The sequence below is a fragment of the Balaenoptera musculus genome, chromosome 2, assembly GCF_009873245.2.
Source record: "Balaenoptera musculus isolate JJ_BM4_2016_0621 chromosome 2, mBalMus1.pri.v3, whole genome shotgun sequence".
Taxonomy (NCBI): domain Eukaryota; kingdom Metazoa; phylum Chordata; class Mammalia; order Artiodactyla; family Balaenopteridae; genus Balaenoptera; species Balaenoptera musculus.
The window spans coordinates 75,679,014-75,691,152 of record NC_045786.1 but is presented as its reverse complement, the minus strand read 5'-3'; positions in this window follow the sequence as shown (position 1 = coordinate 75,691,152).

Below are 12,139 nucleotides of genomic sequence, written 5' to 3'. Positions count from 1 at the left end.
TGAATCAGATTAGTGAGAGTTATTGGTCAGGGCCCCAACAGGAAACAGGTGGCACACTTAAATTTTGAAATTCAAAAAAAAAAAAAAAAAAACATTGTAAATCAATAATACTTCAATAAAATGTTTAAAAATTTAAATTTAAAATTTAAAAATTAAAAAAATTTTGAAAAACTCCTAAAGCAATCAGAAGTCTTATCTAGGTGCTGGGCAAAATGGATCAAAGCCTAAGTAAATCATGCTAATATTTACTATCCAAGTAGCATTACAAAATACAAGGTTCAAAATTAAACAGAGGGGCAAAAGGACAATTTATGCATTTATCTGTCCAGTTGAATATTTTTTCCATAGAGAAACAGCTAGTGGAACCAAAAGTAGTATCTTGCTGCTATTAAAGTCACCCTGTCTAATACAAAACTTACTTCAAAACTTTGTATCTGTGAACCTGGGTAAAGAATAAAATTATTAGATATTTTTAAAGGTGTAAAGTTTAGCCCTGGTCTAATTTGACATACTTAACAGCAATTACATATGAGTCCAGTTAATAAGAATGGATTATTTAATGAAAATAGTAAATAGTTAATGCTTACTATGTGCCAGGAATTATGCTAAGCACTTTACTTAATCATCACAACATCCCTCTGAGGTAGATACGATAATTACCTCCATTTTACAGACAAAGAAACTGAGGCATAGCAAGTATAAATTACTTGCCTGAAGTCACGCAATTGCTAAGTGGTGAAGATGGGATTCGAACTCACAAGATCACTCTCTAGAATCTGATCTCTTAACCATTTCACTTTGATAGCTAGGAAGAATACCTTATTACAGAAACAACTACCACTATCACAGCATCTCAGCATAGCAAGGTAAGTTTGGGGATCTGCTGGCCCTGAATTCAAGCCAATTACCAGCAGTGTGTCTTTGGGCAAGTTACATACTCTCTAAGCCTTGGCTCTTATGAAGATTCAGTGACAACATATATAAGGCAGTTAGCACTTGGTAAGTAATCAGCAGATGTCTGCTATTAGAAGCATTAGCTATTAGAGTGACAGAACTGGAAGGGCCTCAAGTTTATTGTCTAAGCAGTTCATTTCAGAAATCTGGGAACCAAAGCTCAAAGAAATGAAAGCTATTCTTAGGGCCTCATAGCTTGTTAGAGTTCTCATCTGTTCATTCATGCAGGCATTCTTATTGAAATGAACACGTTAAACGTCTATTTTTTTAACAATTTTAAAAACCCACACAGATACAGAACACAAAACCACACAAAGTGCGGAATACTTCTTAAACCATTACCCAGATCAAGAAAGAGAACCTCTATAGCTACCCTAGAAGCCCTTCCAGGTGCCCATCCTGATGACAACCTGTCCCTCTCTCTATCTTGACTTATATAAGTAATCTCTTCCTTCTGTTTGCTTTTGATTTTGTGCCTTGAGTGTGTGTTCCTCGACAGTACCATGTAATCTTGCTCATTTTTAAAACTTGATATGTACTTTAGGTCTCTTCTAATCTATAAATTCTCCCTTAACACCTTTCTTTTCCTTATAATTTATCTTTTAAAGAACCTGGGTCATTCAATCTGCAGTTTCGCAAAGTCTGGGTTTTGCTGACCTCATCCTCACAGTGCAGTTCAGCTTTCTGTCCTCTGTGTTTTCTGCAAATTGCTGCCTCTGTGTTTTCTGCAAATTGCTGGATCCAGAAACCGGACCAGATCCAAGTTGAATCTCTTTGGCAAAGTTACATGTGACATTGTGTTCTTTCATTAAGGGGCACATAATGTCTAGTTTTCACTCTTTCTTTTTTTTTTTCATGTTAGCAGCCATTGTTCCTCTATGCCTAGATCTATTAATTCACTGGGGGTTGCAGAGTGGTGACAGTCTAATTCTATCACTTTGTTTTCATGTATTAAATGGATTAAACTTATAGGGAGACACTCACCTCATATATTATCTACTCTGTGGTGTAGTTCATATTGGTGAGAAGGATAAATTCTTGAATTTCTTTTTTTTTATTTAACCAGGTTTTAAGATAATGAACAAATTCGGAAGACGGTAAATTAGGTTTTTTTTTTAGTTGTTTTGCATTCATGGATTTAAACTATTTGATAGAGTTCAATCCATTACAATTCTTATCTTTGCTGAGGCTCAACTTTTCCAATCTTTGCTGGTGGGAACCTTTTCAAGTTTACACCTAAGTCCTTCTGATAAATTCTAGAACTCTTTGATAGCATCCTTGCTATTTGGTGTGTCAAGATGTTCTATGCTTCTCTGGTACAGTTCCTGTTCCAGATTTGCAATCAGCCACTTCTCCAAGAAGTGGTCATTATTTCTAGGCCTTTTCAGTGAGTAGAGAGTATACATATATATACACACGCACTTACACACATTCATACTGATGTTTCCAATTCAGATTCAGGACTACAGAATTTTTACTTAACTCTTTTCTATTTAATCTGTATTCCCTTTCTTTCACACTGAGAATTTTGGTTTTCAAGGACACGGGCGATGATAGAATTAAAATTGCAATATCCTATAACCACTCATTTGCTTTATCCTGATTTACAACTCTATAGTCTGATACTACCACTACTAATTATGATTACTGAAAATAGTTACCAAAAAAATGGTGGGCATATGCTATCGCCATTCTTTCCCCATGTTTATGGTTTTATATATATATATATATATATGTTGTATATTGAAATATATATCTGTTATATACCATCATCTCTTTCTCTTAATCTCAGTTCTATAAGAACTATATATTTAATGCTTACCACCAGTCCTTATGCTGATGTCTCCATAATTACTTTGGTTGTCTGAAGTTTGTTCTTGAGTACATTCCTTAAGAAGGGCTCATGGGAACAATATTTCCGGAGTTCTTGCATATTATCATGTGTTCTTTATATTTTAAGGTTTTACTAAGGATATAAAATCCTTGGTTCACATTTGCTTTCCTTCAGTATCTTAAATGTTACTCCATTTCTTCCTGGCATTAAGCATCATTGTTGAAAAAGTCTGTGATAATTGCATTTTATTTCCCTTATAAGTAACATGAAATTTTTTAATTGAAAGATAGTTGATGTACAATATTATATAAGTTACAGGTATACAATATAGTGATTCACAATTTTAAAGGTTATATGCCATTTATAGTTATTATAAAATATTGGCTATATTCCCTCTGTTGTATAATATATCCTTGTAGCTTATTTTACACATAATAGTTTGTACCTTTTAATCCCCTACCCCTGTGTTGCCCCTTCCCCTTTCCCTCTGTGCACTGCTATATAATTTTTAAAAACTTTTTTTGGGAAACAATTTTAGACTTGCAGAAAAGTTACAAGAGTAGTACAGAGAGTTCCCGTATACACTTCACTCAGCTTTCTCTGATGCTAACATCTTACAAACCATAGTATTACTACAGAAACCAGGAAATTGACACTAGTGCAATATTATTAACCAGTAATACAGACCTTATTCAAATTCTGCTAGCTTTCTCTCTAATGCCTTTTTCTGGTCCAAGATCCAGTTCATGATCCCACATTGCATTTAGTTGTCTTCTCTCCTTTGTTTCCTCTTTCACTCTTTCTTTCACGTTTTTCATGACCTTGACACCTTTGAAGAGATAGCTATTTTGTAGTTTCCCTCAATTTGGGTTAGCCTGATGTTCTCTCAACTTAAACTAAGATTATGCATTTTTGGTAAGAATATCAGGGTAGTGATGTTGTGTCCTTTTAGTGCATCGTATCAGGGAATATGTGCTGTTGATATGTCTTATTACTGGTGATGTTAACTTTGATCACTTGATTCAAAGTAGATTTCTCCACTGCAGAGCTACTGTCTTCTCCTTTGTAATAAACAGGCATCTCTTTTTCTTATAGTAATTTTGTGTAAAATTTGACCTTGATAGTTTTCTGTTACTAATTCTCATGTGAGAATGCAGTTTTCCAATTTTGTTTTCCTGAATTTTTAGAAGGAAGCTTGATTCAGATGTTCAAGTAGCTCTTCAAACTCCACAGAGCTCCCTCTTCTGTTGTTTTCAGTTGGTGTTAAAAGATAAGGAGATTTGCTTTCTGAAATACTGACTCTGTTCCCCTCCCCCATTTTTAGCTGTACCTTCTCTTCCCTTCATCTCCATTTTGATTTCACTCCTGGGAGTCTGACCTTGAACAAAAAGGGAGCTCTGGTGGGTTGGTTTGGAGAGTTTATGAGGGGCTACACTCCTCTAGTCCCTTTGGGCTGGACCACTCCCCCCTTGCATTCACTTGCTATTAGAGATAGCCAAAGCTCTCCTAGTGTTAGCAGCTGTTTTCACATTGCCCACCCCTCCCCCTGGCCCGTGCTTTCCAGTGACTGAATACTTATTGGCTGTTTCAGGGTTTTCCTGTTCTCAGATCTGTTAGACATCTTCTTGCTTCTTTCTGCTTCTCCCTTTGCAGAAGCCTATAGAACTCAGGTTTTACATCTGTCAGTGGTTTGTGCTCAGCTGTTTGTATTTTGGAAGTCATGGTGGGACTGTGTCACTTCTGTTATAACTGTTGATCATGGATTTTTGGTTTTGCTATCTAGTCACTCTGTTTCTATGGGGTGAATTGGGGAGATAAAAGCTATGCTGCCAGAGCTACTTTAAATGTGCTAGATTTTGTGCCAGGGTCCCAAGAGAGGGGTGGGAATCGAGAGGAGTAAGTTGCAGCTTCTACTATCAAAGAGCTCACAGTTCAATAAAGTAGACAAAGGAGCCAACACAACCAGTATGTGTGGTGCTGATGGCTCTGTGCACACGTATCATGTGTGCAAGAAGAATCACCTAGCTTTGTGAAGTAGTGGGAAGTAGATCAAGGACAATCTTCTGAAGAGGTAACATTAGAACTGAGCTTTGAAGGACAAATGGAAGTTAACTAGGATGATGGAGTCAGAGAAGCTGTTCTATATCAAGGAAATTGTACATGCAAAGGTGTGGAAGATGGAGGTGACACAGTATAGTTGGGTACCACATGTTAAATTACAGATGTGTAGAAACAGAGAGCATGGTTCTCAGGGGAAATAATGAGATCCGAGCCTAGAACAGTAAATGGGGCTAGTTTATGAAGGCTGAGGTTGTAAGCTGTGGGAGAGGATTAAGCTGTGTGTAATTGTCTCATAGCATGGCCAGCTCTGCCTTGTTGCTCAGAGAAATCACTCCAATTCTGATCCCCACCCCTGACTCCTACCCACCACTTCCAGGTCTAAATAAATAAGCCCCTGTGGTCCCTCTTAGTCATGGGCTATCAAACTAGTTTGTTTATGGGTTCATTTTTCAGATTTTGTCCTGACTTCTGCACACCCTCTGACCCCGACCTTTTTATGATCACTGATTCCATTTGGGACAACTCTGCTCACTTCCCACTGTCCCATCTCTGCTCATCAGCCCTGACTCTAGGACAACTTCCCACCTGGCCACTGGAATCATTACAGCCCTTATTAATTTATTCCTTTGTTCATATATTAAACTTGTTAAGCACTTAAAATGTGCCCAAAAGATGAAAAAGAAATTCTCTTAGTTTGAAATCTTCTCCTAACGTAGATGCTGAGACAGGGATTAGGGTGCAGTTGGTTAACTTGGGGGGTGATCCCAGGATGTTAAAGGGGAGGAATGGGGAAAGCATGACGGGGAAGGGATAAAAGCCAGTAAAGTGTGCATTAATGAGTGAGTCATAACTCTGGACAATTGGGGCCCAATCCTTCTGGGGATTCTCTTTGGAACCCTGTAGAACATATGTCAGAATTGTTCTATCAAGGGCCACAAAGCTTGGTCATTCATCCACAGATTTCTGTCCCTCATTGGTTGAAGTTTGCCCCAGAAGCATTACATCTTTGGCACTTTTGAGCTGCTTTGCATCCATGCAGCGCAAATTCCTGTGGCATAGAAGAAAGCTCTCAGGTAGCAAAGTAGATCGACGTAACATGTGAGCTAAGAAGGTAACAGTATGCACAAGAGCTGTCACCTGCAGCTGCAGGGGAGCTCAAAGTCAGCAAAAGGGACATGCGGCGAGGCATTAACATCATCTGCTGTGTAGTCCTGGCTTTCAAGAGGGTGTCTTTGCATAGGAAGATACAGGCATGTGAACAAACTGTATGTGCCAGCGTGATGGGTGCTATGGCACAAAAATACACAGGGTATATGTGAGAGGACATACAGTGGAGGAAGTGATACATTCCACCTGGAAAGGGCTGGAAAACATTTCCTAGAAAAGTCACCCAGAGATTCCATTCCAACCTACTTGGCCTGATCCCTCAACTGAGACACAGCCTGATTCAACCAGTGGAAGGCTGACAATAGGAGAATTACATGACCCAGTCTGCATTTTCGAAAGCCACTCTTGCAGCAATGTGGAGGATGGGCTGGAGCAGAATAAGACAAGAGGAAAAGCAGGATCCATTAGAAAACTCTTGTGTAACCCAGATAAGAAAGTATGAAAGCCTGGATTAAATCTGTGTCAGTGGGGCTGAAGAGAAGAGAACAAATTCTAGAAGAATAAAAGAGATAGGATTCAGAGAATATGGTGATGGATTACAAATAGGATTTTCAGGAGAGAGAGAGTTTAAGGATGTTTCTGGATGAAGTGACTGGGTAGATGGAAATACCATTCATAGAGATAGGGACACAGGAGGCAGAAAAGACTTTTCAGGGAAGAGACTGAACTCAGTTTGGGGCACGGAGAGTTTCACACACTCTTGGGGCATGCAAGTATGGATGTGATGACAAAAACAAACAAATAAAAAAACAAGGGTGGGGGGAGATACAAGATGGCGGAAGAGTAAGATGTGATCACCTTCCTCCCCACAAATACATCAGAAATACATCTACATGTGGAACTGCTCCTACAGAACACCCACTGAACGCTGGCAGAAGACCTCAGACCTCCCCAAAGGCAAGAAACTCCCCACGCACCTGGGTAGGGCAAAAGAGAAACAGAGACAAAAGAATAGGGACGGGACCTGCACCAGTAGGAGGGAGCTGTGAAGAAGGAAAGGTTTCCACACACTAGGAAGCCCCTTCTTGGGCGGAGATTGCGGGTAGCGGAGGGGGGAAGCTTCGGACCCACAGAGGAGAGTGCAGCAACAGGGGTGCGGAGGGTAAAGTGGAGAGATTCCCGCACAGAGGATCGGTGCCTGCCAGCACTCACCAGCCCGAGAGGCTTGTCTGCTCACCCCCCGGGGCGGGTGAGGGCTGGGAGCTGAGGCTCCGGCTTTGGAGGTCGGATCCCAGGGAGAGGACTGGGGCTGGCTGCGTGAACACAGTCTGAAGGGGGCTAGTGTGCCACAGCTAGCCGGGAGTGTGCCTGGGAAAAGGTCTGGACCTGCCTAAGAGGCAAGAGACCATTGTTTCGTGGTGCGCGAGGAGAGGGGATTAAGAGCGCTGCCTAAACGAGCTCCAGAGACGGGGGCAAGCCGCGGCTATCAGCGCAGACACCAGAGACGGGCATGAGACGCTAAGGCTGCTGCTGCCGCCACCAAGAAGCCTACGTGCAAGCACAGGTCACTCTCCACACCTCCCCTCCCAGGAGCCTGTGCAGCCTGCCACTGCCAGGGTCCCGTGATCCAGGGATAAACTCCCCAGGAGAACACACGGTGCCACAGGCTGTTGCAACATCATGCAGGCCTCTGCCGCCGCAGGCTCATCCCGCACTCCGTACCCCTCCCTCCCCCTGGCCTGAGTGAGCCAGAGCCCCCTAATCAGCTGCTCCTTTAACCCCGTCCTGTCTGAGCAGGAACAGAGGTGCCCTCAGGTGACCCTCATGCAGAGGAGGGGCCAAATCCAAAGCTGAACCCCAGGAGCTGTGCGAACAAAGAGAAAGGGAAACCTCTCCCAGTAGCCTCAGGAGCAGCAGATTAAATCTCCACAATCAACTTGATGTACCCTGCATCTGTGGAATACCTGAATAGACAACGAATCACCCCAAACTGAGGCGGTGGACTTTGGGAGCAACGATATATATATATTTTCCCCTTTTTCTCTTTTTGTGAGTGTGTATGTGTATGCTTCTGTGTGATTTTGTCTGTATAGCTTTGCTTTTACCATTTGTCCTAGGGTTCTGTCTGTCCGTTTTTTTTTTTTTTTTTTAGTATACTTTTTAGCATTTGTTATCATTGGTGGATTTGTTTTTTTGGTTTGGTTGCTCTGTTCTTTCTTTTTTTGTATTACTTAAAATTTTATTTTTATTTTTAATAATTAATTTTTATTTTAATAACTTTATTTTGTTTTATTTTTCTCTTTCTTTTTTTCTCCCTTTTCTTCTAAGCCATGTGGATAACAGGGTCTTGGTACTCCTGCCGGACATCAGGGCTGTGCCTCTAAGGTGGCAGAGCCTAGTTCAGGACATTGGTCCACTAGAGACCTCCCAGCTCCAAGTAATAACGAACGGCAAAAATCTCCCAGAGATCTCGATCTCAACTCCAAGACCCAGCTTCACTCAACGACCAGCAAGCTACAGTGCTGGACACCCTATGCCAAACAACCAGCAAGACAGGAACACAACCCCACCCATCAGCAGAGAGGCTGCCTAAAATCACAATAAGGTCACAGACACCCCAAAACATACCACCAGACGCAGACCTGCCCACCAGAAAGACAAGATCCAGCCTCATCCACCAGAACACAGGCACCAGTCCCCTCCACCAGAAAGTCTACACAACCCACTGAACCACCCTTAACCACTGGGGGCAGACAACAAAAACAACAGAACTATGAACCTGCAGCCTACAAAAAGGAGACCCCAAACACAGTAAGTTAAGCAAAAGGAGAACACAGAGAAACACACAGCAGATGAAGGAAAAAGGTAAAGACCCACGAGACCAAACAATGAGGAGGAAATAGGCAGTCTACCTGAAGAAGAATTCAGAATAATGATAGTAAAGATGATCCAAAATCTTGGAAATAGAATGGAGAAAATACAAGAAATGTTTAAAAAGGACCTAGAAGAACTAAAGAGCAAACAAACGGTGATGAACAACACAATAAAGGAAATTAAAAATTCTCTAGAAGGAATCAATAGCCGAATTACTGAGGCAGAAGAACGGATAAGTGACCTGGAAGATAAAATAGTGGAAATAACTACTGCAGAGCAGAATAAAGAAAAAAGAATGAAAAGAATAGAGGACAGTCTCAGAGACCTCTGGGACAACATTAAACGCATCAACATTCAAATTATAGGGTCCCAGAAGAAGAAGAGAAAAAGAAAGGGACTGAGAAAATATTTGAAGACATTATATTTGAAAATTTCCCTAATATGGGAAAGGAAATAGTTAATCAAGTCCTGGAAGCACAGAGAGTCCCATACAGGATAAACCCAAGGAGAAACACGCCAAGACACATATCAATCAAACTATCAAAAATTAAATACAAAGAAAAAATATTAAAAGCAGCAAGGGAAAAACAACAAATAACATACAAGGGAATCCCCATAAGGTTAACAGCTGATCTTTCAGCAGAAACTTTGCAAGCCAGAAGGGAGTGGCAGGACATATTAAAGATGAAAGGGAAAAACCTCCAACCAAGATTACTCTACCCAGCAAGGATCTCATTCAGATTCGATGGAGAAATCAAAGCATTTACAGACAAGCGAAAGCTAAGACAATTCAGCACCACCAAACCAGCTTTACAACAAATGCTAAAGGAACTTCTCTAGGCAGGAAACACAAGAGAAGGAAAAGACCTACAATAACTAACCCAAAACAATTAAGAAAATGGTAATAGGAACATACATATCGATAATTACCTTAAATGTAAATGGATAAAATGCTCCAACCAAAAGACATAGACTGGCTGAATGGATACAAAAATAAGACCTGTATATATGCTGTCTACAAGAGACCCACTTAAGATCTAGGGTCACATACAGACTGAAAGTGAGGGAATGGAAAAAGATATTCCATGCAACTGCAAATCAAAAAAAAGCTGGAGTAGCAATCTCATATCAGACAAAAAAGACATTAAAACAAAGACTATTACAGGAGACAAAGAAGGACACTTCATAATGATCAAGGGATCAATCCAAGAAGAAGATATAACAATTGTAAATATTTATGCACCCAACATAGGAGCACCTCAATACATAAGGCAAATACTAACAGCCATAAAAGGCAAAATCAACAGTAACACAATCATAGTAGGGGACTTTAACACCCCACTTTCACAAATGGACAGATCATGCAAAATGAAAATAAATAACACAAGCTTTAAATGATACATTAAAGAAGAAGGACTTCATTGATATTTATAGGACATTCCATCCAAAAAAACACATTACACTTTCTTCTCAAGTGCTCATGGAACATTCTCCAGGATAGATTATATCTTGGGTAATAAATCAAGCCTTGGTAAATTTAAGAAAATTGAAATCGGAACAAGTATCTTTTCCGAGCACAACGCTATGAGACTAGATATCAATTACAGGAAAAAATCTGTAAAAAATACAAACACATGGAGGCTAAACAATACATTACTAAATAAGCAAGAGATCACTGAAGAAATCAAAGAGGAAATCACAAAATACCTAGAAACAAATGACAATGAAAACACGATGACCCAAAACGTATGCGATGCAGCAAAAGCAGTTCTAAGAGGGAAGTTTATAGCAAAACAATCCTACCTCAAGAAACAAGAAACATCTCAAGTAAACAACCTAACCTTACACCTAAAGTATTTGGAGAAAGGAGAACAAAAAAACCCCAAAGTTAGCAGAAGGAGAGAAATCATAAAGATCAGATCAGAAATAAATGAAAAAGAAATGAAGGAAACAATAGCAAAGATCAATAAAACAAAAAGCTGGTTCTTTGAGAAGATAAACAAAATTGATAAACCATTAGCCAGACTCATCAAGAAAAAAAGGGAGAAGACTCAAATCAATAGAATTAGAAATGAAAAAAGAGATGTAACAACTGACACTGCAGAAATACAAAGAATCATGAGAGGTTACTACAAGCAACTCTATGCCAATAAAATGGACAACCTGGAAGAAATGGACAAATTCTTAGGAAAGCACAACCTTCTGAGACTGAAACCGGAAGAAATAGAAAATATAAACAGACCAATCACAAGCACTAAAATTGAGACTGTGATTAAAAATATTCCAACGCACAAAAGCCTAGGACCAGATGGCTTCACAGGTGAATTCTATCAAACATTTAGAGAAGAGGAAACACCTATCCTTCTCAAACTCTTCCAAAATATAGCAGAGGGAAGAACACTCCCAAACTCATTCTATGAGGCCACCATCACCCTGATACCAAAACCAGACAAACATGTCACAAAGAAAGAAAACTACAGGCCAATATCACTTTTGAACATAGATGCAAAACTCCTCAACAAAATACTGGCAAACAGAATCCAATAGCATATGAAAAGGATCATACACCATGATCAAGTGGGGTTTATCCCAGGAATGCAAGGATTCTTCAATATATGCAAATCAATCAATGTGATAAACCATATTAACAAACTGAAGAATAAAAACCATATGATCATCTCAATAGACGCAGAAAAAGCATTCAACAGAATTCAACACCCATTTATGATAAAAACCCTCCAGAAAGTAGGCATAGAGGGAACTTACCTCAACATAATAAAGGCCATATATGACAAACCCACAGCCAACATCGTCCTCAATGGTGAAAAACTGAAACCATTTCCATTAAGATCAGGAAGAAGACAAGGTTGCCCACTCTCACCACTATTATTCAACATTGTTTTGGAAGTTTTAGCCACAGAAATCAGAGAAGAAAAAGAAATGAAAGGAATCCAAATCGGAAAAAAAGAATGAAAGCTGTCACTGTTTGCAGATGACATGATACTATACATAGAGAATCCTAAAGATGCTACCAGAAAACTACTAGAGCTAATCAATGAATTTGGTAAAGTAGCAGGACACAAAATTAATGCACAGAAATCTCTTGCATTCCTATACACTAATGATGAAAAACCTGAAAGTGAAATTAAGGAAACACTCCCGTTAACCAATGCAACAAAAAGAATAAAATAACTAGGAATAAACCTACCTAAGGAGAGAAAAGACCTGTATGCAGAAAAATATAAGACACTAATGAAACAAATCAAAGATGATACAAACAGATGGAGAGATATACCATGTTCTTGGATT